The sequence below is a fragment of the Pleurodeles waltl genome, chromosome 4_2, assembly GCF_031143425.1.
Source record: "Pleurodeles waltl isolate 20211129_DDA chromosome 4_2, aPleWal1.hap1.20221129, whole genome shotgun sequence".
Taxonomy (NCBI): Eukaryota; Metazoa; Chordata; class Amphibia; order Caudata; family Salamandridae; genus Pleurodeles; species Pleurodeles waltl.
The window spans coordinates 7,772,402-7,785,563 of NC_090443.1; the positions used below are offsets into that span (position 1 = coordinate 7,772,402).

Sequence of the window (13,162 nt, forward strand, 5' to 3'; positions counted from 1 at the left end):
ATTAGGGTCTGAAACGCCCTTGTAGGAAACCATGGCGATTAAACATATCGCGCTACAAACTACCGGCAGAAAAGTCACAATTACAATCACATTTGACTACTTATATGAAAGATAACAAAGGATCAGTTTCTTCTCCACAAATCTTATGGGCAGCCGCAAAAGCCACTATTAGGGGACAAATTATGAGGGATTCTGCCATAACAAATAAACGCAGAATAGACCAACAGGCCATTTTGGAAAATGATATCAAAACACTGACACATACTCATTTTAGTAATCCAACTGAAGCTTCCAGATGCAGATTGGAAAAAGCTAAGATGGAACTTAATACACTATGGCCCTCATTCTGACCCTGGCGGTCGGTAATAAAGCGGCGGCCAAGCCGCCAACAGGCCGGCGGTCTAAAATATGCAATTCTGACCCTGGCGGGAACCGCCAACACAGCCCGCCAACTTAACACTCCGACCGCCACAGCGGTACAAACAAACAGCGCGGCGGTTCCCGCAAACAGCCCGGCGGCAGACAAAGTACCGCCCACCCTATTACGACCCACCAATCTGCCACCTTTTCCGGGGCGGGAGCACCGCCGATAAGAACACGGCGGAAACAGACTACGAACGGGAAAACGCTCACCTCTACGCACTCCACGCGAGATTCCGGCAGTATGGAGCCAGAGTTGCAGGTCATCCCCGCACTCCTATTCCTCCTCATATACCAGGAGCACGCCCGGCGGCGCGGAAGACATCGGTGAGTACGGCACCTACGACACAGGGGAGGGAAAAGATTACCGGCACACACCCACCCACCCACACCCACTACAACACACACATCAATGCATTCCCACAGATCACTGTCACAACCCACAAACCACCCCCCTCCGAAATAATGCAAAGACCAAAAGAAGAGATCATAAACGGGCAGATATATTGAAATATGTACACCATTAATCCCAATAAATAAATAAACTATGTACAAAATATATACAGCTACTAAATGTAGTCCAACCACTGTCCGTGGATCACAGGGGTCCTGTGCAAAGGGGCAAGGCCCAGTCCCACGACAAGAACTCCACGGAGAGAACACTGCAGGGGCATCAGAAAGAAAATAGGACAGGCACCTCAGGGGGAAGGGAAGGGGGGGCACCTCAGCCACTTGAGTACACAACGCCAGATCCACGAGGGGACTCCATGACCACTGGCCCATCCTGGGGAGAGCAAAGCCACAGTCCAAACAGTCCATACAGTGGGTGGCCTGCCCACTGGGCCATCCTGGGGAGAGCAAAGCCACAGTCCATACAGTCCATACAGTGGGTGGCCTGCCCACAGTGCCATCCTGGGGAGAGCAAAGCCACAGTCCATACAGTCCATACAGTGGGTGGCCTGCCCACTGGGCCATCCTGGGGAGAGCAAAGCCACAGTCCATACAGTCCATACAGTGGGTGGCCTGCCCACTGGGCCATCTTGGGGAGAGCAAAGCCACAGTCCATACAGTCCATACAGTGGGTGGCCTGCCCACTGGGCCATCCTGGGGAGAGCAAAGCCACAGTCCATACAGTCCATACAGTGGGTGGCCTGCTCACTGGGCCATCCTGAGGAGAGCAAAGCCACAGTCCATACAGTCCATAACAGACCCCACTGCCACTGGAGGAGGCAAGTTGGCCAGAGGACATCCTGCAGCCCTGCCCGAGATAGATCCTGCCCTGCCACGTCTGCCAAAGGGCCAGCGGTTCTTGCCCTGAAGGGCCCAGTTCAGCGGTTCTTGAGACGGCGGGGCCCAGTTCAGCGGTTCTTGAGACGGCGGGGCCCAGTTCAGCGGTTCTTGAGACGGCGGGGCCCAGTTCAGCGGTTCTTGAGACGGCGGGGCCCAGTTCAGCGGTTCTTGAGACGGCGGGGCCCAGTTCAGCGGTTCTTGAGACGGCGGGGCCCAGTTCAGCGGTTCTTGCCTTGAAGGGCCCAGTTCAGCGGTTCTTGAGACGGCGGGGCCCAGTTCAGCGGTTCTTGAGACGGCGGGGCCCAGTTCAGCGGTTCTTGCCTTGAAGGGCCCAGTTCAGCGGTTCTTGAGACGGCGGGGCCCAGTTCAGCGGTTCTTGAGACGGCGGGGCCCAGTTCAGCGCTTCTTGCCTTGAAGGGCCCAGTTCAGCAGTTCTTGAGACGGCGGGGCCCAGTTCAGCGGTTCTTGAGACGGCGGGGCCCAGTTCAGCGGTTCTTGAGACGGCGGGGCCCAGTTCAGCGGTTCTTGAGACGGCGGGGCCCAGTTCAGCGGTTCTTGAGACGGCGGGGCCCAGTTCAGCGGTTCTTGCCTTGAAGGACCCAGTTCAGCGGTTCATGAGACGGCGGGGCCCATTTCAGTGGTTCTTGAGACGGCGGGGCCCAGTTCAGCGGTTCTTGAGACGGCGGGGCCCAGTTCAGCGGTTCTTGCCTTGAAGGGCCCAGTTCAGCGGTTCTTGAGACGGCGGGGCCCAGTTCAGCGGTTCTTGAGACGGCGGGGCCCAGTTCAGCGGTTCTTGAGACGGCGGGGCCCAGTTCAGCGGTTCTTGCCTTGAAGGGCCCAGTTCAGCGGTTCTTGAGACGGCGGGGCCCAGTTCAGCGGTTCTTGAGACGGCGGGGCCCAGTTCAGCGTTTCTTGCCTTGAAGGGCCCAGTTCAGCGGTTCTTGAGACGGCGGGCCCAGTTCAGCGGTTCTTGAGACGGCGGGGCCCAGTTCAGCGGTTCTTGAGACGGCGGGGCCCAGTTCAGCGGTTCTTGAGACGGCGGGGCCCAGTTCAGCGGTTCTTGAGACGGCGGGGCCCAGTTCAGCGGTTCTTGAGACGGCGGGGCCCAGTTCAGCGGTTCTTGAGACGGCGGGGCCCAGTTCAGCGCTTCTTGCCTTGAAGGGCCCAGTTCAGCGGTTCTTGAGACGGCGGGGCCCAGTTCAGCGGTTCTTGAGACGGCGGACGGTCTATGGCCAACTGCTAATTGCCTGGTGGTGCCCTCCTGGGCAGCGGGGATGGTGCTCCTTCACTGCCCACCTGGGCTGTGGGTGGTGGGGCCCTCCTGGCCAGCTGGGCTGGGTCCTCCCTGGGCAGCGGCTATGGGGGTGGTGGGCTCTCCCGGGGCAGCTGTGCCGGTTCCTCCCGGGGCAGCAGCTATGGGGGTTGTGGGCTCCTCCTGGGCAGCAGGCCTGCTACCTGACCTCTCCAACTTGCTGCCCTTGCCCTCCTTAGTCGTCGGCCTGTGGCCCTTTCCTCCCTTTGGAGCTGTGGCTGGTGACTGTCTCTGGGTGGTGTCCGGGGGGGATGTAGAAGGCGGGCTCCTGCGGCGCCCCTTCCGCCTTCTGCTCCTCTACCCAGGGGGTAGGCTGTCTGTTCCCTTGCTGCTGGGCGAAGATCCAGACATGCGGGCTGGCGGGCTCCAATACCCCTGCACCCTTGTCAAGGGGGCTGCAGGGCTGGTGGTGGCTGAGGTGCTCTTCTTACCCCGACGAGAAGGAGGGGGGGGCTCAGGGTCAGGAAAGAAGTTAGTAGTGGCGAGGAAGAGCTTCTTGGGACAATGGAGAGTGGTAGGTACAGTGGGAATGGGAGTGGAGGGAGAGGATGTGGTTGTAGGTGAGTCACGTTTGCTGTCTTTGGGTGCAGGTGCAGGAGGGATAGGCTGTCGTGAGGTGGATGGCTGTTGGGTGGGTGGGTGGCTGCGTTTGTGTGGTGTGGAAGAGGGGGTGACAGACACAGTGGGAGAGGACACAGGGGACGTGTAAATGGCAGTGGGGGTGGTGACTGCACGTGTGCGGACTGGAGTGGAGGGTGTGCTGGTGATGGAAACACTGGCTGATGGTGAGGTGAATGGAGGTGTGAGTGTAGACGTCACAGGGAGGGAGGAGGGAGACAAGGAGGTGGGGGTCACAGAGGTGGTAGTGACTGTTGGCATGTCTGCATCGGAATGTTGCGTGTGTGAATGTCTGCGTGATCTGTGGTGCTTATGTTTGGATGAGCTTCTCTTGGGTGTTGAGGTGTGTGCAGGCTGGTCTGATGGTGTGGGTGGGACAGGCAGAGGAACAGGAGACTGGGAGGAGGGAGTTAGTAGAGGCAGGCAGGAGACAGGGACAATGGCTGCCGTCAGTGCTGAGGCCAGAGCCTGGAACGATCGCTGATGGGCAGCCTGACCCGAATGAATGCCCTCCAGGTACGCATTGCTGCGATGAACCTCCCTCTCCACCCCCTGGATGGCATTCAAAAGGGTAGTCTGCCCAACAATGAGCGTTCGGAGGAGGTCAATGACCTCCTCACTGAGGGCAGCGGGGGTAACAGGGGCAGGGCCTGAGGTGCCTGGGGCGAAGGAGATGCCCGGCTTCCTGGCAGAGCGGGCACGGGGCGAACGCGGAGGGGCTGCTGGGAGGGCGGAGATGGTGCGCTGGGTGGCGGCTGTACCTGTAATGGCGGGGGGCACGGATGGTGCCACCCCCGCAAGGGAGCCCCCTTCCGAGGACGTGTCCGTGTCGCTGCAGGCTCCAGTCGTCCCCGTCGTGGAGCTCCCCTCGCCCTCCGTCTCACTGGTCCAGTCTGACTCTGTGGCATGGCCCTCCTGGGCCATGTGAGATGCAGCTCCCTCCTGCCCCGATGCCACTTCTCCTCCGCCTGAGGATGCTGATGCACACAAGCACAGAAAGACAAACAAAAAGGGGGGGGGAGAGAGAAATAAAGGGATATTGAGTACATGGATCTCCGGTACAGTTAGCGGACATGACAGACACAGATGCCCCCTGCACTAAGTTGCGCACTTGGGGTACGCTACGCATTCCGTGGAACATGGCCTACACGCCTAGAGTTGACAACTGCACCCATAGATGACACGGCCCAGGGATGGCTGTACTGACAAACTACTGAGGGTGGTGGCTGGGGACACAGGGGCTTACGGGGGTGCCCAGCCTACAGATATCGCCCTGGCCTAGGGGGACCCCCAGCCCTCCTCCCCCACCCAGACACCTCCACTGCGCGACAACAGAGTAGATAATGCTTGTACTCACCCCCTTGTGTCTGCTGTGCTGCCCTCACGCGCCCATCCAATTCAGGGTAGGCCACCGCCAGGATCCGGAACATCAGGGGGCTCAGTTGACGGCAGGCACCCCGCCTACGTTGGGAGGCCATCCCCAGCAGAGACTCGGCGGTCTTCTTGGTCCCGCGGCGGATGTCCTCCCACCTCTTGCGGCAGTGGGTGCCCCGTCGATGGTGGACCCCCAGGGCCCGGACTTCCTTGGCGATGGCACGCCAAATCCCGATCTTCTCATGGGCGCGGACCTATGTGACACGTACAGGGAGGGAGAAATACCACGTTCAAGTTTCTCAGCATTTTCCTTTCCAGTGGCCCAACGCCCCCCATCCCCGCCAGGCCCCCCGCCATGCCCAACATGCCCCCTATCCCCGCCAGGCCCCCCGCCATGCCCAACATGCCCCCCATCCCCGCCAGGCCCCCCGCCATGCCCAACATGCCCCCCATCCCCGCCAGGCCCCCCGCCATGCCCCCCGCCATGCCCAACATGCCCCCCATCCCCGCCAGGCCCCCCGCCATGCCCAACATGCCCCCCATCCCCGCCATGCCCAACATGCCCCCCATCCCCGCCAGGCCCCCCGCCATGCCCCCCGCCATGCCCAACATGCCCCCATCCCCGCCAGGCCCCCCGCCATGCCCAACATGCCCCCCATCCCCGCCAGGCCCCCCGCCATGCCCCCCGCCATGCCCAACATGCCCCCCATCCCCGCCAGGCCCCCCGCCATGCCCAACATGCCCCCCATCCCCGCCAGGCCCCCCGCCATGCCCCCCGCCATGCCCAACATGCCCCCCATCCCCGCCAGGCCCCCCGCCAGGCCCCCCGCCATGCCCAACATGCCCCCCATCCCCGCCATGCCCCCCGCCAGCCCCAACATGCCCCCCATCCCCGCCAGGCCCCCAAGCCAGCCAGTGGCCCCAAATCCATATTGAATTAAACTCACTTGTTGGTCTGGAGGACCGTAGAGTAGCGCATACTGGGGGAGGACCCCATCCACAAGTTTCTCCAACTCCTCTCCAGTGAAGGCAGGGGCCCTTTCCCCAGTCGCAGCAGCCATTGTCCCTTCCAGACCGAGGTCACAGCAACACTTGCAGTATAGGTCCTCTCCTGTGAAAGTTCAAGTCGCAAGTGGATAAGTAGATAGAAAATGGCGGTCACGTCCGCGGCGGTGCGTACCGCGGCGGTGCGTCCCGCCACCGCCGGCGCCCTTCGCCATTGGCTCCTGAAACCCATAGGCTTCAATGTTAACCAATGCGGCTTCGCGCCGCGGTCTTCGCCCGCCGCCCGCCGCGGTGTGCCACGCCAGCGCATTGACCTCACATCCCATTGTCACACTTCACAGGTCAGGCAGCCGCCATTTCCAGGGCCCACATGGCTCAATTTCAACTGCGTCACACAGGCCTAGGCCTTGCATAGCCACTCAGACACGCCATTCACTGCATAGAGAATCGTATACTGTGCTAGCTGTGAGTACGTACCTGTGGGTTGCCTGACTGTGTGCTCCATGTTGTCCTTCCTAGGCACCGTCCGCTGGGTTGGGCGAGGAGACGGATGAATCCTCCCGTGTACCGACCGCTGGTGGACCTGTCGACAATGGAAGAACGCCACATTATCCTGACCTACCGTCTTAACCGTGCCACTATCCATGAACTGTGTGCCCAGCTGGAGCCCGACCTGATGTCCCCCATCCGCCAACCCACAGGGATTCCCCCTCTGGTGCAGGTCATGTCAGTACTACATTTCTTGGCAAGTGGGTCATTTCAGACAACCGTGGGAATTGCTTCCGGGATGTCTCAGCCCATGTTTTCGAAGGTGTTATCCAGAGTGTTGTCTGCCCTGATGAAATCCGTGAGGAACTACATCATTTTCCCTGAGGTGGGCGAATTGGCTACAGTGAAGGGTGATTTCTACGCCCTTGGACATATTCCCAACGTAATTGGTGCCATTGATGGGACCCATGTGGCTTTGGTTCCCCCAAGAGACAGGGAGCAGGTGTACAGGAACAGAAAAAATTACCATTCAATGAACATCCAGGTGGTGTGTTTGGCTGACCAGTACATCTCGCATGTAAATGCCAAATTCCCAGGGTCAGTGCATGACGCCTACATCCTCAGGAATAGCAGCATCCCTTACGTGATGGAACAGCTACAGAGACACCGTGTATGGCTAGTGGGGGACTCTGGGTACCCCACCCTGTCGTGGCTACTGACCCCAGTAAGGAATCCCCGGACCAGGGCAGAGGAACGGTACAATGAGGCCCATGGGCGTACTAGGAGGGTGATCGAACGCACCTTTGGCCTCCTAAAGGCCAGGTTTAGGTGCCTGCATATGACCGGCGGATCCCTAATGTACTCACCTAAGAAGGTGTGTCACATCATCGTGGCCTGCTGCATGCTTCACAACCTGGCTTTGCGCCGCCAGGTGCCTTTCCTGCAGGAGGATGGTCGAGACGGTGGTGTTGTGGCAGCGGTGGAACCTGAGGAGAGTGACGAGGAGGAAGACGACGGGGCTGAAACAGACAACAGGGACAGAATCATTGAACAGTACTTCCAATAGGACACAGGTAACATTTCAAAGATAATTTAGTAAATGTTAACTACTCTGCAGCATCTCTGCTGCCTGTCTATTTGCCCCAGTGTATGATGACTGAGTTTTGGCTTTTCCCTCCCGATTTCAGATCTGGGGTCCCCACTACGAGTCCTGTGCTTCGTTTCCCCATGGACTACAGCTTTGTGGCAGCTGTTTGTTGACTTCACCATGTACAAGGACATATTTGCACTGTCATGTCAATTACAATCTATTGAAATCACAGCCAGACTCCTGATATTTTGGTGCAAAATAGGTGTTTATTGAAGTGCTCAAAATGGGATGGGTGGTTTCAAGTGGGTGGGGGCTATGGTGAAGGAATGTCCATGGCAGAGTCCAGAGTAACAGTCACACAGGTGCATTGTCCAGAGGCCTGTGGAGAGATGGAGCATGAGCAGTTCAAGGATGGACAGGGTGACAATGTGGGACAGTGGGATGACATCAGGTGGTATCCTTTGCTGGCGGGGGTCTTGACATCCTACTCTGTCTTCTTGCGAGATCTCAGGGCCCTCTTGCGGGGTGGTTCTTCTCCTGCAGGAGGTGGGGGTCTGGTGGGCTGCTGCTGTGCGGGGGCCTCCTGTCCACTAGCGCCGGCGGAGGTGGATGGCTGTTCTTGGTCCAGGCTAGTGGCAGGGGCCCTTGGGTGTTGTTCAGTGTCCGCCCTGCTGTTTACGAGGTCCTGCAGCAGCCCTACCATGGTAACCAGGGTGGTGTTGATGGCTCTGATGTCCTCCCTGTACCCCCGATAGAGTTCCTCCTGCAGCACCTGGATCTCCTGGAACCGGGCCAGTACCGTCGCCATCGTCTCCTGGGAGCGGTTGTATGCTCCCATGATGGTGGTGAGGACCTCGTGGAGAGTGGGTTCCCTGGGCCTCTCCTCCCCCCCCTGTCGCACAGCTGCCCGCCGAGTTGCCCTGTTTCCCTGGGCCTCTGCCCCCTGGCCGGTGTGCCCACTACCACTGCCCCCAGGTCCCTGTTGTTGTTGGGGTGGTGGGTTATCCTGGGTGCCCTGTAGTGGTAGACACACCGCAGATTGACGCGCCCTGGAGACAGAGGCATGGGCCCGCTGGGTGGGAGCTGTGCTGGTGTTCCCAGAGGGGTTAGGGTCTGTAGTGGCCTGTGCCTGTGTGAGGGGAACCGACTGTCCAGAGGTCCCCGATGGTCCGGGCTGGTCATCGGTGTCCAGATCGACAGAGCTGCTGTCATCGCTGACGGCCTCTTGGGTGGGGGGTGTGGATAATTCTGGCCCCTCCGCCGCGGTGTGTTGACGGTCGGGTCCTGCAGGGGTATAGAGTTATGGTTATAGTTTCAATGTGTGGCATATGGGTGTATCTGTGGGTTCTCGTGTCCCCAAGTGCTGGCATTCGTGTGTGGGGGCTTTGGTGAGGGTGGCTTGTGAGGGGGATGTGTATATGCATTGGGCATGCTTTGGTGATGGGTGTCCATGCTTAGTGGACGCATGCAGGCCTAGGTTTTGGGATGTGTGGGTTGTGATGGTGAGACATTGGCGGGGAATAGGTGTGCTGGGGGTGGGGGTGAGGATGGTGGTGGGGGTGAGGATGGTGGTGGGGGTGAGGATGGTGGTGGGGGTGAGGGTGGGGGTGAGGATGGGGGTGGGGGTGAGGGTGGGGTTCGAGGATGGGGGTGAGGGTTGGGGTCTGATTTGGCATGCAGGTGGGGGGGAAGCAGTATTGAAGCTTCAACTTACCAGTATCCATTCCTCCGCCGACTCCTGCGAGGCCGTCAGGATGCAGGATGTTCAAGACTTCCTCCTCCCATGATGTGAATTGTGGGGGTTGAGGTGGGGGTCCTCCGCCAGTCTTCTGCACGGCGATGTTGTGCCTGGATACCATGGAACGCACCTTCCCCCGTAGGTCGTTCCATCGCTTCCTGATGTCTTCCCGATTTCTGGGGTGCTGTCCCACTGCGTTCACCCTGTCGACAATCCTCTGCCATAGCTCCGTCCTCCGGGCAATGCTGGTGTATTGTATCTGTGTGCCGAACAGCTGGGGCTCTACCCGAACGATTTCCTCCACCATGACCCTGAGTTCTTCGTCTGTGAAGCGGGGTTGTCTTTGGGGTGCCATGGGGTGGTGTGTATGATGTGTGGGGTGGAGTATGTGTATTTAAGTGAGTTGAGTGTGGTGGTGTGTGTTGTTTTGTGTGTGGATAGTGTGTGGGTGATGGTGTTGAGTGGCTGTGGCTGGTATGTTTTGGATGCTGGTGTCTCGCTCTTGTCTTCTTTACGAATTTTTAAGCGTAGGGGTTTGTGGGTGATGTGGGTGTGTGTTTTATATTGTATTGTGTGTGTGGGAGTGGTGTGTGTATGTGTATCAGGTGTGTGGGATTCAAATCGTCCAATGTGGCTGAGTTTTGTTCGTTTGTGTGTATTCTGACCGCGCCGGTGTGTCCCGCCAATGGAATACCGCGTTTGAATGACCGCCGCGTGGATTCGTGGGTCGTAATGGCATGGGCGTATTTCTGTTGGCGTGACGGTGGAGGTTTGGTCACCTCCACCTTTCCGCCGACCGCTGGTCTGGCGGTCTGTTGTGGCGGTCGGATTTTCGGAGGTTTGCCTTCTGCGGGTCAGAATGACCGTGGCGGGTTTCCGCGACCGCGGCGGGATTATGGAGGATTTCTGACCGGCGGTAGGCGCCTTTTACCGCCGAGGTCAGAATGACCCCCTATATACTTCCAAAGCAGAATATATGTTATACAGACTTAAGGCTCGCAATTATGAACAAGGAGAAAAAGCAGGCCGTTTACTAGCGGCACGATTAAAACAGCGAGAAGCTATGACAGCTATTCCAGCTATATATAACACTGAGGGTAAATTAATAACTGAGACTCAAGCAATAGCTAATACGTTTGCAGATTATTATACCAAGTTATATAGTTCAGAACTGGATGATGACCTCCTCAAAGAACAGGAATTATTTGATAAAATAACACTCCCCTGTCTCAATGAACAGGACCGGCTCACACTGACTGGCGAAATAACAAAGGATGAAATTGCGCAAGCAATCTCCAGTCTCCCATACAATAAAGCACCGGGAGAAGATGGTTTTCCTGGGGGATTTTACCGTTGGGTAAAACCAGAAGCAATAGATGTCTTTTATGAGGTTTATAAAGTAGCAGAGGAAACTGGTAGTCTCTCTTCACTCTCAAATAAAGCTATCATAACTGTCCTTCCCAAACCTGAGAAAGATCCATTATACTGCAGTAACTATCGTCCGATATCTCTTCTGAATACAGATTCAAAGCTATAAGCCACCATTATTGCCAAAAGACTCAAACAAGTTATCTCTAAACTCATACATAATTCTCAAGTTGGATTCATGCCAGGCAGAAACTCTCGTAGCCATCTCCGCACTTTGGCTCACATACTTTGGTTTTCCAAGGATGCTGGAGAAGACAGAGTAGCATTATCCTTAGATGCAGAGAAGGCCTTTGACCGCATTGAATGGAGCTATATGTTCCGTACATTGCATAGGTTGGGATTAGGTGATGATTTTATCTCTAAGGTTAAATGGTTATACAAGACACCATCTGCACAAGTGAATTGTGGGGGTTTCCTTTCAAAAACCTTTTTAGTGCAAAGAGGTACCCGCCAGGGTTGCCCTTTATCGCCCCTCTTATTTCTTCTTGCACTTGAACCACTGGCTGCAGCAATAAGACAGTGTTCACAAATAGCAGGCATTCCTACACCAGCAGGCATCTCAAAACTACTTCTATACGCGGATGACATATTACTCACACTTACAGATCTACCTACTTCACTCTCGGCACTCATGTCTACTATTTCTCACTTCTCAAACATTTCTGGATACAAAGTCAATTGGAATAAGAGTGAAGCTCTCCCATTGTCCCGGGGCACAACAAAAGCAGCTATCTTAGGCTACAATTTTCAATGGAAAGCGGATCGCCTGAAGTATCTAGGTATTTATATCAACACTGGTTTAGAACGTATGATTCAAGATAACTTAGATCCACTCATTGCTAAAACGAAGTCAGAATATGAAAAATGGTCCCATCTTAACCTGTCCTTTTGGGGGAGAGTCCAGGCAGTGAAAATGATGATAGTGCCTCGTTTCACATATGTTTTAGGTATGTTACCTTTGACAGTTAAAATATCAATACTGCGAGACATTGACAAAGGTATTAAAACCTTTATTTGGGGATCTCTGAGACCTAGACTCAAAATCTCCAAACTGATTGCTCACAGGCGATCTGGTGGCCTTAGTTTACCATGCATTGAACATTACTATACAGCCCTCCATTTATCGCAATTGGTTTATCTTTGGCCAATACAGGATGACCCCCCACTATGGGTTCTCATTGAAAAGCAATCTTTACAGGTATCTTCAGGTTTGCAAATGTTTTATACTCATAAATCACCTGCTTTACAAAGTTCTAACCCTATTATTCAGTCTATGCTTAAGATTTGGATACACTCCCACAAACTCCTTAAGAGTAATCCAAGGCTACATAATAAGGCTCCCATATGGCATAACGCTGATATTAGAATAGGGAAACAGACAATTTCCTGGGATACATGGGAGAGAGCAGGTATTCTAATGCTGGATCATTTATTCACTTTAGAAGGCAAGCTTAAAACCTTTACGATGCTTCAGATAGAATTTCAACTCCCTAGCTCTCAAAAGGGGAAATACTTACAATTGAAACAAGCTCTACTTAGTAGACTAGGACCATTTCCGTGGATACCTGAGGATTCCCCAGTCGTACAATACTTAAAAACTTGGGGGAAATTGAAAGGAGCGGTCTCTGGATTTTATAATCTCATTGTGCATAAACTACATTCATCACCATTACTAGCACAACTCCACGTCAAATGGCAAGGATTACTTAATGTAGCGTATTCCAATGAGGACTGGACGGATGTTGTTATGAACATGGATAAAGGAATCAGAGAGGCAAGAATGAAATTTACTCTTTTCAAAATTCTTCATAATTGGTACTGGTCACCACAAAAACTCAAGGCAGCAGGTTTACTACACCATTCTACCTGTTGGAGGTGTCCTCATGAGGACTGTGATATCCTACACATTTTATTTCAATGTCCAGTTTTGACGGAATACTGGTCTTCTATAACTTCCTCTATACACAGAGCTATACATGTGCCCATTCCTTTAACAGAAAAATTAGTTATATTACATGATGTTACTGATCTCCCAAATCTAACAAACCATACAAGACGATTGATTGCTATTGCACTCACTGTAGCAAAAATGTGTATATTACGACATTGGAGAACACCACAACGTCCTACACATGATGAATGGCTTATTGAAATGTATAACATGGCATCATATGAAAAGCTGATTTACAGATTGCAAGGTAATGTTGGGATTTTCATCCAAATTTGGAAACCCTTTCTAGCTAATACATTTTCTATTAATATTCACACGTAAACGTTTTCTCATTCTTTGTCTCCTATCTTTATTAAGACTTTTTTATTATTGTTTTGAGTCATGCTGTTATTAAGACAATTGACATCTCACCCATTAACACTGTTATTTTAAGTAGGACTTACTGTT

General features: G+C 54.7%; 1 protein-coding gene across 1 annotated transcript in view; it reads right to left on the reverse strand.

Annotated features, from left to right (window-relative positions):
* The window catches only part of LOC138292040 (von Willebrand factor A domain-containing protein 7-like), a 344,708-nt gene that overhangs the window by 74,327 nt on the left and 257,219 nt on the right, over nucleotides 1-13,162 (reverse strand). The window lies entirely within an intron of this gene.